Raw genomic sequence first — 14,256 nt, forward strand, 5'->3', positions numbered from 1 at the left:
ATCGGAAGCTCCGATCCTGAAATCGGAAGTTCCGATCCTGGCCGAGAAATTTGGCTATAAATAGGGCCGTTCAGAGTTCATTTTCAATTACGAATTCCCGAGTTTCCTTCTTCAGTTATATAGTGTGAGATATACACTTGAGGGCCCTATCGGTTATAATCGATGTTCTGGAATAACCAAGTTGTGGTTATAGTCATCCGAGACTAGCGTCTTCAAAGGGCTTACTTCGGACGAAGGTATAGTCCGAGAATCGATTTAAGTTTTGGGAGTACTTATTAGCTTAGTTAAGGCTTATAGAACTTGTGTAGTGATACGGTGAACTTTTGAATATAGGCTTGGAACCTAGGATCTATTTTACTTGAACTAGCCTAGAGGTACGTACACATTGACTGAGATTGCCAGCGAGTATACATGTTTATATGTTGCATTTATTTGCATTATTATATGACATGATGTATGATTTACCGTTTTCTATACTCATATGTCATGTGCATATACACGTTGATCCTATTCCTTGTTATACCTGATTATAGAGCCGCTCAGCTCTATACTCGATAGTCTGTCACTGAGAGTACCGCGACGGCGGGGGCATTTATGTCTGTCTACTCTGGTGTACTAGACGAGTGTGGTTGCACCCAGAGGTTGATCCGTGCGGTGGCAGCACTCATATGGCGCCGGTTCTGAGCATGACTTTTCAGATGACCCTGTACCAGTCATCATGTTGCATGCATTATATACATATGTTTACTCATGTCTATGTACTGGGCGTAGCGCTCACGTCCTAGTTGTTATCTTGAACACCCTATTCCATGGGGCAGGTCGCAGGATGGACGGAACTGGTAGTTCAAGGCAGGACTAGGGAGCAGGAGCTTTGAAAGTTTTTATACAGCATGATTTATTAGCTGTATAATGTGTACTTTTAAGAATTTCGATATGGTTGTATCACTACAAATTTAAGCCTGAATTATATTACTAAGCTGATATGTAATTTATGGTTAAGTTTCCGCACGTTTTTACTCTGTTAAGTATATTGCTGTATTAAGTTTAATGCATGCTATTAGTTGCCAGTTAGTAGGTGATTCCATGCAGGGTCACTACATTTTTGGTATCAGAGCATGCTTAGATTTTGGGATTAGTACTTGGGATTTAGTTTAGTCTTGAGTAATTCTTGCGCATTTGGGATTTTATGTGCAATTCTTTTCAGGATATGGCTGACGAGAGTCACGTTAGTGTTGGCCAGGGAGGTGGTCATCATCATCGTCACCATCATCATCAGGATGATCAACATCGTCCTCATGAGGGTCGACGTCGTTATACTATTAATAAGTTCATGCAGGTAGGACCGAAACCCTTAGTGGGAGGCGAGAATCCTGAACAAGATAGAAGCTGGATGTCTAAACTTGAGAGCACGTTCCGAGCTTTCGAGTGTACTGAGGAGCAGAAACTGGAAGTTTTAGAATTCGTTCTAGAGGATAGAGCATGTTTTTGGTGGGATGCCAAGGTTGCTCAGGCACGTACTGAGAGAAGATAGGTGACTTGGGGGGATTTCTGTCGGGAGTTTCAGAAATTATATTTTCCTCCGGCTGTTCGCCAAGCACGATCTATGGAGTTGCTTACTTTGAGGCAAGGATCAATGACTATTGATCAGTATCAGCGGCGATTTCTTGATCTGCTACCTTTCAGTCCTCATATTAATGCGAGTGATGCGTCGAAGTATGATATCTTTCTGCAAGGCCTGAACCAAGATATCTACGCAAAGGTTGTCGTCTGTGATGACCCGGTGTCTTATGACACTTTGGTGAATCGTTGCCGTCTTGTGGAGACCAGCAACAGGCGTGGACAGTTGATGATGCCAGCACAACCTAGTGGATTTGTTGAGCCTCGAGCTCAATCTGTTGTGCCATCTGTACCTACGTCATCTTCTACTCCTACTACTTCGTCTGGTTCTCATGGTTCACGAGGTACTTTTCGCTTTGGGAAGAAGAAGAAGAAGGAGGAGTTTTGTAGCCACTGTGGTGGGAAGCATCCTGCAGCTTCATGTCGGAGAGCTACTGGGGCTTGTTATATTTGTGGTCAGCAGGGACATCTGCGGAGAGATTGTCCTCAGCGCATGGGTTCTGCTAGTGGATCGGGATCACATGTTGGATCTCAGGCTTCTACTTTTCCACGTCAGCAGCCAGCACCACAGAGTTATTCTGGTTTTTGTCCCCAGACTCAAGGGCAGGTGTTTGCTCTGTCTCAGGAGCAGGCTACAGAGGGAAGCGATCGCATGTTGGCAGGTACCTTTCTGTTAGGTGGTATTCCTGCACTTGTATTAATTGATACTGGAGCATCGCATTCCTTTATTTCTAGTCGCTTTGTTAAGAGACATAGATTGTCTTATGTATCATTAGATATGGATTTAGTTGTATCTACTCCGTTGGAGCAAGAGATAGTAACTAAGCGTCTAGTGATAGGTTGCCTTCTGGAATTTGAGGGTAATGTGTTATCGGCTAATTTGATGATATTAGCGATGACGGATTTTGATTGTATTTTGGGAATAGATATGCTGACTTTGTATCACGCTACTGTGGATTGTTATCAGCGTCTGGTACAGTTTCATCTCGTTGAGGGTAATAGCTGGGACTTTTATGGTGAGGGTGCGCGACCTCCGATGCCACTTGTTTCGGCTCTGAAGGCATGTCATGTCTTGGAGTCAGGTGGGGAGGGATACCTCATCTATGCGGTTGATATGTCTGCGAGTAGTTCGGGTATTGATCAGCTACCGATTGTCAGCGAGTTTCCTGACGTATTCCCTGATGAGATTCCTGGTTTTCCTCCGGTTCGAGAGGTTGAATTTGGTATTGATCTAGTACCAGGAACTACGCCTATATCCCGAGCACCTTATCGTCTGGCACCATCAGAGATGAGGGAATTGAAACAGCAGTTGCAAGATCTGCTTGATAAGGGATATATTCGTCCGAGTGTTTCTCCGTGGGGAGCACCTGTTTTGTTTGTCAAGAAAAAGGATGGATCGATGCGATTATGTATTGATTACAGAAAGTTGAATCGTGTCACCATCAAGAATAAGTATCCTTTGCCGCGGATTGATGATCTGTTCGATCAACTACAGGGTACTTCTGTTTATTCGAAGATAGATCTGAGATCTGGATACCATCAGATGCGGGTACGAGACTCAGATATATCTACGACTGCTTTCAAGACCAGATACGTGCATTATGAGTTTCTGGTGATGCCATTCGGTTTGACGAATGCACCAGCAGTCTTTATGAATCTGATGAATTAGGTATTTCGAGATTATCTGGATAGATTTGTCATCGTCTTCATAGATGATATTCTTGTTTATTCTCATGACAAGGATGGGCATGCACAACATTTGAGGATTGTTCTACAGACGTTACGAGATATGCAGCTATATGCGAAATTGAGCAAGTGTGAATTCTGGCTTGATCGAGTGGTGTTTCTCGGTCATGTGATTTCTAATGAAGGGATATCTGTTGATTCTAGTAAGATAGAGGCAGTGCTGAACTGGTCTCGACCGACGACGGTTTCTGAGATTCGTAGTTTCTTGGGTCTAGCTGGATATTACCGTCGGTTCATCGAGAATTTTGCACAGTTGGCAAGGCCTTTGACTCAGCTTACACGGAAGGTTTAAAAATAGATATTCTTTTTTAATGAAAAAAGAACCTATTGTATTGTTGCCTATGACTCCAAAGCAAGTGTTGGAGGATCACATGAAAAAGAAAAAGAGAGATGAGGCCGAAAAAAAGAGTGAAGAAAAAAGTGAGATGGCCTTAGAAAAAAAGAATGATAAAAATATAGATGAAAAAAAAATTGAGAGAAAAAAGGCTGAAAAAAAATATACATGGCCCAAAAGAGTGAGTTGAGAGATGTTTTGAATTCTCATGTTCCACTTTTGTTGATGTTTTATAAGGAGTTCCTCCTTAACACAAGTGATATAGTCGGAGATCTTCCGAGAAATGTTATTTTCTCTCTTGCAGGAGTTCGATGATTTATTTCCGTAGGAGCTACCTCAAGGATTACCACATTTGAGGGGGATTGAGCACCAAATTGACTTGGCACCCGGGAGTGCATTGCCGAATCGTCTAGCATTTAGATTCAATCCGGAGGAAACCAAGGAGTTTCAACGACAGGTAAAAGAACTTCTAGATAAAGGTTTTGTGCGTGAGTTGATGTCACCATGTACTGTACCTGTGTTGTTAGTACATAAGAAATATGGTTCTTGGCGTATGTGTATTGATTGTAGGGCTATCAATAACATAACCATCAAGTATATACATCGTATTCCTGTTGGAGAAAGGTGATCAGATCAATCAGAATTGATACACGGTGCAGCAGAAGTTTAAAATTTTTATATGGAACGATTTCATAATGGGTATCAAAACTTTACGATTAAATTGTGTGTGTAAAAATTAAATAACAATTATAAATTTTTACCTCCAATCTCGAATCGAGATTATGGACACCAACAGATTACTCTGCTCTTGTTGTATATCCCAGGAACTGATGGACGAACTGTTCTTCAATCAGGTCCACGAACAGAGATTTAATCCCTCTGATAGATTGCACTAGAAAATCTATCAGAAGTTTCTACGAAGAAAATTAACGAATTTGATCCGTTAAACCAGACTGCAAATTCAAAATTCACAGGCTTGATTTTCCCGACAGAGAGAGGGAGGGGGACGACCACTTAGAGAAAACACAGCTAGGGTTTTCGAAAATATTTTGTGACCTCTGTTATTTAATTTCTGTACTGCAATAACTTATTTATAATGTGGGCTGCTAACAGCTTAGGGCTCATTAGTCTTAAGTTCAAGCTTGACAAGCAAAGCCCGCATGTTCAGAAATTAATATGAAATTCATCGTGACTCATATTGATAAATCAATTTCACCAATGTTCACAGAAACCATTTCTGCATCTTTTAGAGTCAAGATAAATTTTCTGAATCCGAATTCAGTGATTTCCAAAAATGCCCATCCCTATGTCATTTTAGGAAATCTTACTCCTCTACTCTTAAATAAGAAGTCCCACTTCTTTGTTCATTAAATTTAACTATCTCAACGGGGATTAAAAATCTATTACTCTGTGTGACCCTCAATGGTTCAGGGATACAGCTAGCCGTGGGCTCACAACTCCTTGTGACTCGGAACAACAATTTCCGACTTGCCCATCGAATCATGGTAAGAGAGCCTAGCAACATCGCCCCATGATTCCCTAGGTATCACTGATAGTGCCTACAAGAACCAATAGATTTTGGTTAGCGTACAGTACAGTCCCTTCATCCATATATCCCGATCGAATCAACAACCATTGGTAAATCGAGAGTCGTTCGAGATTCGATAACTATGCAATGCATCTTGAAGATCAAATAGTGACATCGCATGTGCTACTAAGAAACCATTTCTTAAAACACATCATGTACTCTGGCCAGAGATTCGTCACACTAATATCTCCTCAGATTGCATAGGATATCCACACTCGCAAGTATGTGGTGAATCCTTGACAACAAAGCATCGACTCCTATATGTGTTGTAACTGTACCCAATCCCGACACCTGATGACCCCAATAGAGTCGGTAAACGAGTCAAAGTACAATACTAGTATATAGAGTCTCAATGATGTTTCAAGTAGTAAGGACTAATGGTGTACAACCAAAACCGCGGACTTTATCCACTCGATAAGTGATAACCACTTGGAAAGTCCGGATAGGGTAGTTCGATCATTCATCGTATGAATATCCATTTGCATGCTTTGAACATCTCTATGTTCCATACCAATGAAACGTGGTACTCGGCATCGCAAATGCTAGTCTCAATCTCGAGCGATCCTTATCCTTATTAACGGACGGCTCAATCGACTAGGAACAGTTTAGAATATACAGTGACTATAAGATGTGTTTCATGATAGTCATCCCCATGTACTACCACATCTTACATACACTATAGTATATTCAAGGTCTTTATCAAAACAACAATAGTATATCACAATATAACAATATGAAGAAAGATAAAGTCATTGCCATTAATAAAAGTGTAAATTATATTAAACAAAAGATTGTTTATACAAAGAGTCATCAAAGCCTTAGCCACAAGTTGGCTCACCGGGCACCCACTCTTTCAATTCCTAGACTAGATGATATGTTAGATTAACTGCATGGTGCTAGTGTGTTTAGCAAAAATGATCTTAAGAGTGATTATCATCAAATTAGGATGAGAGAGGGAGACGAGTGGAAAACAGCATTTAAAACAAAGTATGGGTCGTATGAATGGATGATTATGACTTTTGGTTTTACTAATGCACCTAGTACTTTTATTCTTCTCATGAATCATGTTTTGCATGCATTTATTGGAAAGTTTGTGGTGGTGTATTTTGATGATATTGGTGTAGTGACCCGTATCCATAATTAGCGATTAATGGGTTTATTAATCATGTGATCATGTGTGGATTAATTAATACATGATTAAGGAAAATTCAAATGGATTAACGGAGTCCAGAAATGGATCCAGGACACTCGAAAATAGTCAGGAAGGTTCCGAGTCTTAGGCAGGATCGAAGGCTCCGAACCTGGGATCGGATGGTTTGAAGTGTCCCAAGCTCGGAGGGCCTGAGGATTTTCGGAATGGTTGAGTTCGGATGATCCGAAGAGGGATCGGACGGTCCGATCTTCATCAGATAAGATAAGATAAGAGAATAATCTGATTGGCTGGAGGTGGAGTTCGGACGATCCGAAGTGCTGGATTGGACGGTCCGAACTGTAGCCCCGCCAGGTGACAGGGAGGGTGATGTCATAGGTGGCGTAATATTCACGTTTGAACGGTCCGAAGTCCTAATCGGATGGTCCAAAGTGCTTTCAAGTGAAACTTGTCACACATGCAGAGTTCGGACGGTCCGAAGATAGGTTCGGACAATCCGAACCCTCGTCTATAAAATGAGGCCGAGGAGCTCATTTTCAACTCGCACCAACTTCCTCTCTTTCGCCCAGATGGATCAATTTTAGGGCTTTGGGTACTCTTATTTTAGAGTTGGAGTAGGGAAAATATCTTAGTATATTCAGACAGCATCTGACCTAGTTGTAGAGCCGTGCTCGAGGCTATGGAGCTGCAGCAGGGGTGTGCCCCTAGTTGCGGGATAGTCACCATCAGTGGGCTGACGACGGACACAGGTATAACTTTGGTCTCCTTAAATTATTTAGGAGTATGCAATAGCTTAGTTAAGGCTTTTAGAGCTTAATGAATGATGCATGGGTATTTGCATTATAGAGCGGATGATAGGCTTGGAACCTAGAGTGGGACTACTAGGACTGCCTGTAGTGAGGTACGTTAGTACTGACTGAGATGGCCAGCATGATAAATATTATATTTGTTGCATGAGTATGTGCTACTTGTTTTATATGTTTTACGGCTTTAGCACATGCATGTTTTTATGGTAGACTGCATCTAGTATGATGTGAGTCATTGACAGTTTCCATAAGGAGCTTGCAACTCATCATGGACTCAAGACGGGCATTGCCAGTTTCTATATGAACCAAGTGTCCTGGTTTGGATTTGAGTCAGGATTGGGGAGACTCAACCCCTGGTTTTGCTATCACTACGAGCGACCACGACGTTGGAGTAGACGCTATAGTCGCTAGGAGAATATGTGAACGACATCGCGGATTAGCTATCCGGCACAGCCTTGCATATTCTTGGCGCCCTGAGTATACTGTTTTACCTTGGTTTTAAATACACTTATGTGCTGCGTATATTTTATATATTATTGCTTATGTATTGAGCTTAGAGCTCACGTCCAGTCTTTTCTGTGTATCTGAACACCCCATTCGACGGGGCAGGTGTAGGTGCAGGATTTAGCACCTTGAGCTTGGAGTAGTCTGTGACCATTGAAGACAACATGATTAGCTATAGGTCTTAACCCTTTGGATTATTTGTAATTCGATTGGGTTGTGTATTGGTTTTATTTAACCGTTTGTATTCTGCCGGGCTGCTTTTATTTAAGTCTTCCGCAGCAATTTATTTTAAATGCATGCTTAATTATGCTCTAACTCTGATTAGGTAGTGGATTCGGGTTGGGTCGCTATATTTATTGGTATCAGAGTGGCATGCAAAGAGACTTGGGAAATTTTAATGATACTTTTGAGTTATCCTTGTAGGATTGAGGAGACCTTATAAAGAGTCGATGATGAGGCGATTAGGTTGCCCAAAGACTATCATCATCGGCAGGAGTTATAAAGATTTGGCTTATGGGATTCTAGCAAGTGCAGATAGGAGCGATGGATCGTGTCCGAGTTTTTGAGACTTCTACTCATGTGGATCCTAGCTTTGGATCGAGTACCGGATGTCAGAAGTAGTGGCAGAGGATTGATTGGAACGCACTTGATGCTTGCATCTGTACCATCCTTACCGTGATGACACTAATCTGAAGATTCTCCAATCTTAATTGGAGAGATTGTCATAAAGACTTTCACCAGGGAATGCCTCAAGTGGCTAAAGCATGACTGGTTTTGAGCGTAAGGTCTTTAAATTCATGCAGGACATGATTTTATCTGTATGCTTGTATCAATGCGTTCGGTAGGTACGCGGAAAACTTCATGTTCAAAATCATGAATTATATACAAGAAGAAAGCTGACGATAGATCATGTGCAGAAGAGGTCGACTGACAGTCACTTATGCAGAGCATAGCTGGTTAGCGAGCACGGATCATTTCTTTGGATGTGTTTGCAGGAGGATGGGTAGAGATATTTTGTCTGGGGTACGCTAGCATTAATGCATGTGTCTATTTGAAGCTTCATGCTCAAGAAACGAAGACTAGTACGATGATTTTAAATATTGTATTGTTGTAGTTGTAAACAGTATTTCAGTTGTAATAAATCATCATACTTTGGTTGTATCATTTCAAGTTATTGGATGTACATTTTCATTGTATTTTTGGAATATTGTAATTATATTACTCGGGATTGTAATAAAGGAAATTGTACATAACTTGAAGTAATGATACGTGTATTATTTATCCAGCAATTCTTGTATGATTGCAAGTGATTTTGCTAAGTTTGTCTTGTTTCTAGTTGATTAGTGTTCAACTATTGTAGCTCATGGGTTTTGAGTAAGCCAGCTGTAACTATTTGACTTGCGGTTAGTCTAGGTTTTTCCTAGGATTGACCTAGTTAGTCAGTGGGCTAATTTAGTGCCAATGATGAGATGATTCATCTAGAGGCATGGGAATATTGTTCGATTTGAAACATTGGGGTTTGTTCTACGTTGTTTCCTTAGAACAGTAGTCTGTTTGACCTTTGTAGGTTGAGACTTCATGATGATGCAATTCCATCAGGAACCAGGTCCAGTATATGCCGAGAGTTGTGGAATATGACCATGACTAGAAGTGATGGGGCGCGACCCTATGCCAATGTTACTCTGGGAGTCTTTGTACTTCGGAGGTTGACATGGAGCCTTTGTGCTTCAGGGGATGGCGGTGGGAAGGCTACTCAGTCTAGAGTTTTCGTAACAGTTGCGACGGGGTATGACCTTGGATTAGATATCGAGTTTGATATCAGTAGTTTAAATATTGTCTGACTTTTGTTAGGAATATTGGTTTGAGCTTTCTGCTGTGAGAACAGTCTTGGAGGGATTTTCTTGACAAGTGTGTGCTCTGAGCAGATAGGTTTTGACCTAGGGAATACTTCTAGATGGATCAATCTAGTAGGTAGACGGATTTCTACAGGTGATGACTAGGGATTGTCATCAGAGTCACGATTAAGGATTTCCTTATGACAGGAGTTATCCAATGTCCTGGATGGGATGTAGTTTTTAGACTTCGACTCGAATAAGAGAATTTCTCCATGATGATTGAATTCATCAGTAGTAGATTATATCAATGGCTAAGGACTTCATCGGATCATTCGAGATTAAGGGAAGCGTGACTTAGGCAAGTGTACATTTGGTGGTGATTCCAGGTGGGACATCCTGGTAAGCTACCCTAGTCTTGAATTGTTATAAAATCTTAACGAGGGATATAATCAGGAGCGTGTCCACAGATTTTGGGAATTTTTGGGATTCATTGGTCGTATTTCTTGGACTCGACGAGCCGTGACGTTCATTTTGAATAAACGAGGCAAGGGATATTGAGTCCAGTGATTGCGCTAAGTACTGTCTGATATTTTCAGAGGTGTAGCGTAGGATTTTCCATGAGATGGGAATGATCTAGGTTGATAGATCACGAGCATTTCTTGGGTTTAGTTTGCCTTAATATTTCGATTCCAATGTACGAGGTGGCTGTCAGTAGTAAGGCACGAGATGGTGTCAATAGACTACTAATAGCTATTGTCTGGCTATCGAGTATAGACGTGTTGAAACCAGAGCGAGTTGGGTATTCCAAGTGTTGGGGAAAATAGAATTGTGGCAGCTGAGTCAAGACTATTGATCGAGCCACTTAGGTAGTCTGAATTGATATCACTACCCAGCTCAGTGTGAGCCATAGTAAATCGACGAGGTCGATTAGTTGAGCCCAATCTGTGATAATCAGGGTGTAGCAATTAAGAAATACTTGGGATAGTATTTTGTCGCGTAGTGCTTAAGGGGATTTGTATCTGGTACAATCTCAGAACAGTTGGCGATTTGGGTAATTTAGTAATCTCTAGAGTGGCCGGAGATGAATAATTTGGGATTGGTGTAATCGGGAACGATTTCCATTGGATTTGTATGGTCAAGATAGACGATAACTTGATAGTAGAGACAAGCAAAGGAATTGGTAGTTTCCAGTATTGTGCATTCTTGTTAAGAGGAAGCCGAAATTGATCTAAGAAATTGCTTAGTGATAGTAATCGCATACTCGGGTTGAGTAACGGAAGGGATCAAGTTTTTCTTCATGTGAGAGTTGTCCACTAACAACAATATCTAGGGTGTCAACAGAACATTTCAATGGAGTGTTCTTGTGTTGAACCATTATGTCGAATCCGACGAGTGTTGGAAAAGCTAATGGACATTAGCAAGGGGACATCAGTTGTAAGATCGTGATATGTGACATTATCTAGGATCTATTTCTCAAGATCTAGCAGGATATGTCACTAGTTTCCAGCATAAGGTGCGGGTTGCTGTTGAGATAGTCGATGATCGACTTAGTAACCAACGAGGTTTGACTTTGGGATTGAAGACTTTGCAAGATCGTGACAGATCAAATTCGTTCTTTCCAGTCAGAAAGTTACATCCGTGCAGACTATTTGTCAAGGATATTGCGTTTTAGCAATGGACAGTGGTCGGATGCGTGATAGGTAGCTAGTGATGATGGTGTCATCAAAGACTCCAAGGTGAGTTATACCAGGTGCAATGACTGTCGAGTTTTAAGACAGAATAGGAAATGTTTCCATATGTCTGTGCACTGTGGAATGTCCCAGTCGAGCATATTGGTGGGATCTTGCCTTAGTCTTGATGTGTGTACAGTGATTGCGAGTGTGTATAACTATCAGGGGGATGTCCGATGATTGAAATTCATAGGTGAGTAAGTTGTGGTCGAGGTGATATAGATCATCAAAGATGTGATGATTCCCAATGTGGCGTATGCGTATGGCTTCGTAGACCCATGGTTAAGAAAGGATTTTGTGACATGATTGTCATGTGATGAGAGTTCCTTTATGACACAGTGTTGAGTTATAATAAGAAACGTGAACTGTGATTCGCACTGGACATGGTGGACTGAATTACCAAGTATTGCTTGGGAAGCTTGTTTGCTTCGGTGGAAAATGGGAAGGATGACCAGTCTGACAAGGCTCTAGTGGCCACACCGGCTACTAAAATTCTAATTGCATTAAATGTGATTACAACCACGGAAGATTGAAAACAAACAAGACTTGTTCTACTTAGGTTCATTCTAATTCATCGAATTCCCAAAATTTCAGAATTAATCATGCTAACACACAACAACTAACACAAAGCATGCTACCTAATACCTTCACATTCCGAATAAGAAAAGATCATAATAAAAAATTGCAACTACAAATCAATTAAATCACCCTTAAACATAAGCTCTAAATATTATCTGTGATGAGCATGGTATCAGGATTAGCCTCCTCGGCCTGCATCACAAAGACTCTCCCTTGAGTCGGCATCCTATGCTGTGGACAATTCGGAGCTATGTTTCCTGGCTTCTTGCACAAAAAACAGACTCCATTGCCTGACAAAAACTTCCCATGATGGGCACGCTTGCAATCCGAGCATAAGGGCTTCTCCCCTGTCTTGGGAGGAGTGGGTCTCTGGGCTTGGTGCCCCTGAGGTCTCTGAGCCTGATGCCCCTGGGGCCTATGGGCTAGATGCCTCTGAGGTCTGAAGGGTCCCTGCTATCTCTGTGGCCTAGTAAATGGCCTCTTGCCCTGCTGCTGCTGGTGACCCTAATGAGTGAAGGTCCTCTTTCTAGGAACCTCAGCACTGATGTCCTTCAAGGACTGCTCGGACCGTAAAGCCTTCCTGATAGCGGCTGCATAGTCCACGGGCTCAACCATCATCACATCCCTACGAATAGTAGGCCTTAGACAAGCAACAAAATGCTGCAACTTCTCCCCCTCAACATTCCCTATCAATGGCACGTAGTGGCAACCCCTCTCGAATTTGCGCACAAACTTGGATACAGACAAATATCCCTGCCGGAGACTCATGAACTCTTTCTTCAACTGCGCCCTCACCTCAGCCGTATAGTACTTCTTTTAGAAGATAGTCTTTAATGCTTCCCAAGTCAGGGTGGTAACATCAACAGTCTTCTCCACACTCTCAAACCACAAGGCGGCGTCATCCTTGAGTAGGAACGTCATATAGTGAACTTGGTCTCCATCTCCCAACTCCATATAGCGGAAAATCGCCTCAAGCGAGCGAATCCAGCCCTCCGCTACCATCGGATCCGTAGTGCCAGAAAATTCCTTGGGATCCATCTTCCTGAACTGCTCATAGATCGCACTAGGTCTAGCCCTCGGGACCTCGGCATGCTGCTCTAAGATACGAGCCAGGCCAGTTCGCACCTGAGCACCAACATCAACTGGTGGAGGGGGCAGAGGAGGAGGTGGTGGAGGTGCATGGGGATCACGTCAAGGTGCCATCTGTGCGCAAGTTCAAATTCCAAAAATTTAAATTTCACGCCTTAAGAAAAAGATTTTACCTAGACTTAAACATGCTCAAATAATTCAGGAAACTACTACTACTAATCTGAACAAATAACAACAAATGAAACATAAATCTTACAGACTTCGAGGCGAGATCCCTTGAGTTTCGACAACCGGAAGTAGGCACAGTCCAAACCAAGACCGTGCTCTGATACCAACTGGGACGACCCTAACCCGCTAAAATATAAATAATATATAAAGAATTTGCAAAATTCTTTAAAAAAATTTGCCATGAATTGTTTTAAAATATTGTAAGCCTAACTAACACAGTCAACAATTCAAATCAACATAAAATAAACACAAGATAAAAATCCAAATACGATAGTCATAGAATCCAAAAAAGGGAAGTTAATCCCACACAGTTACGGAAAAATAAACTGTTAAGTTTACATGCCAAATATTCTAAAGCAGGGAAAACACATCCTGCAAATGACTGATAGTGTATGGAATACTACAACCCAAAAATAAAAACATCAGAGTTTGCGAGACAACTAAAAGCACGTCGGTCAAGGTCCTGCACCACCGGTGACCTCGCCCTGGGGATCCTGCCCCTCGATCTCAGTGAAAAACTCCTCACCTGAAAGCAATAAGTGTAGTGAGTCTAACAGACTCAGCGAGAATATGGGGGGGGGGGGATAACGAGTACTACATAAATACAAGCACAGATAGATTAAAAATAATTTGTAATAAATATTTTGTGCCCTTAATTTAAACAAATGGTTTCTAAATGAAAGGAGTGAACATGAATGAAACATATGAAAGGGTAAGTCGAACATAAGCAATATAACTGAGTAAACTGTATGGAAACATAGACATAAATATTTGAACTTAGATCCTTGAATTGTGACTCTATGAATTCGATCATGATCATGGCAACAGTGCACTATGCCGCAAGGAAGTCAGGACTTCTCCCAACCCGTCTTGCCCATACATGGTGAGGGAAGCTAGGATTTCTCCCGGCCCGTCCAAACCCATACTTGGTAAGGGAAGCTAGGATTTCTCCCTGCCCGTCCAAACCCATAAATTTGGTAAGAAAAGCTAGAACGTCTCCCAGCCCGTCCAAACCCATACTTTCTATAGCAATCAACTCACTTTGTTCCT

This window comes from Henckelia pumila, chromosome 1 (genome assembly GCF_033568475.1).
Source record: "Henckelia pumila isolate YLH828 chromosome 1, ASM3356847v2, whole genome shotgun sequence".
Lineage (NCBI taxonomy): Eukaryota > Viridiplantae > Streptophyta > Magnoliopsida > Lamiales > Gesneriaceae > Henckelia > Henckelia pumila.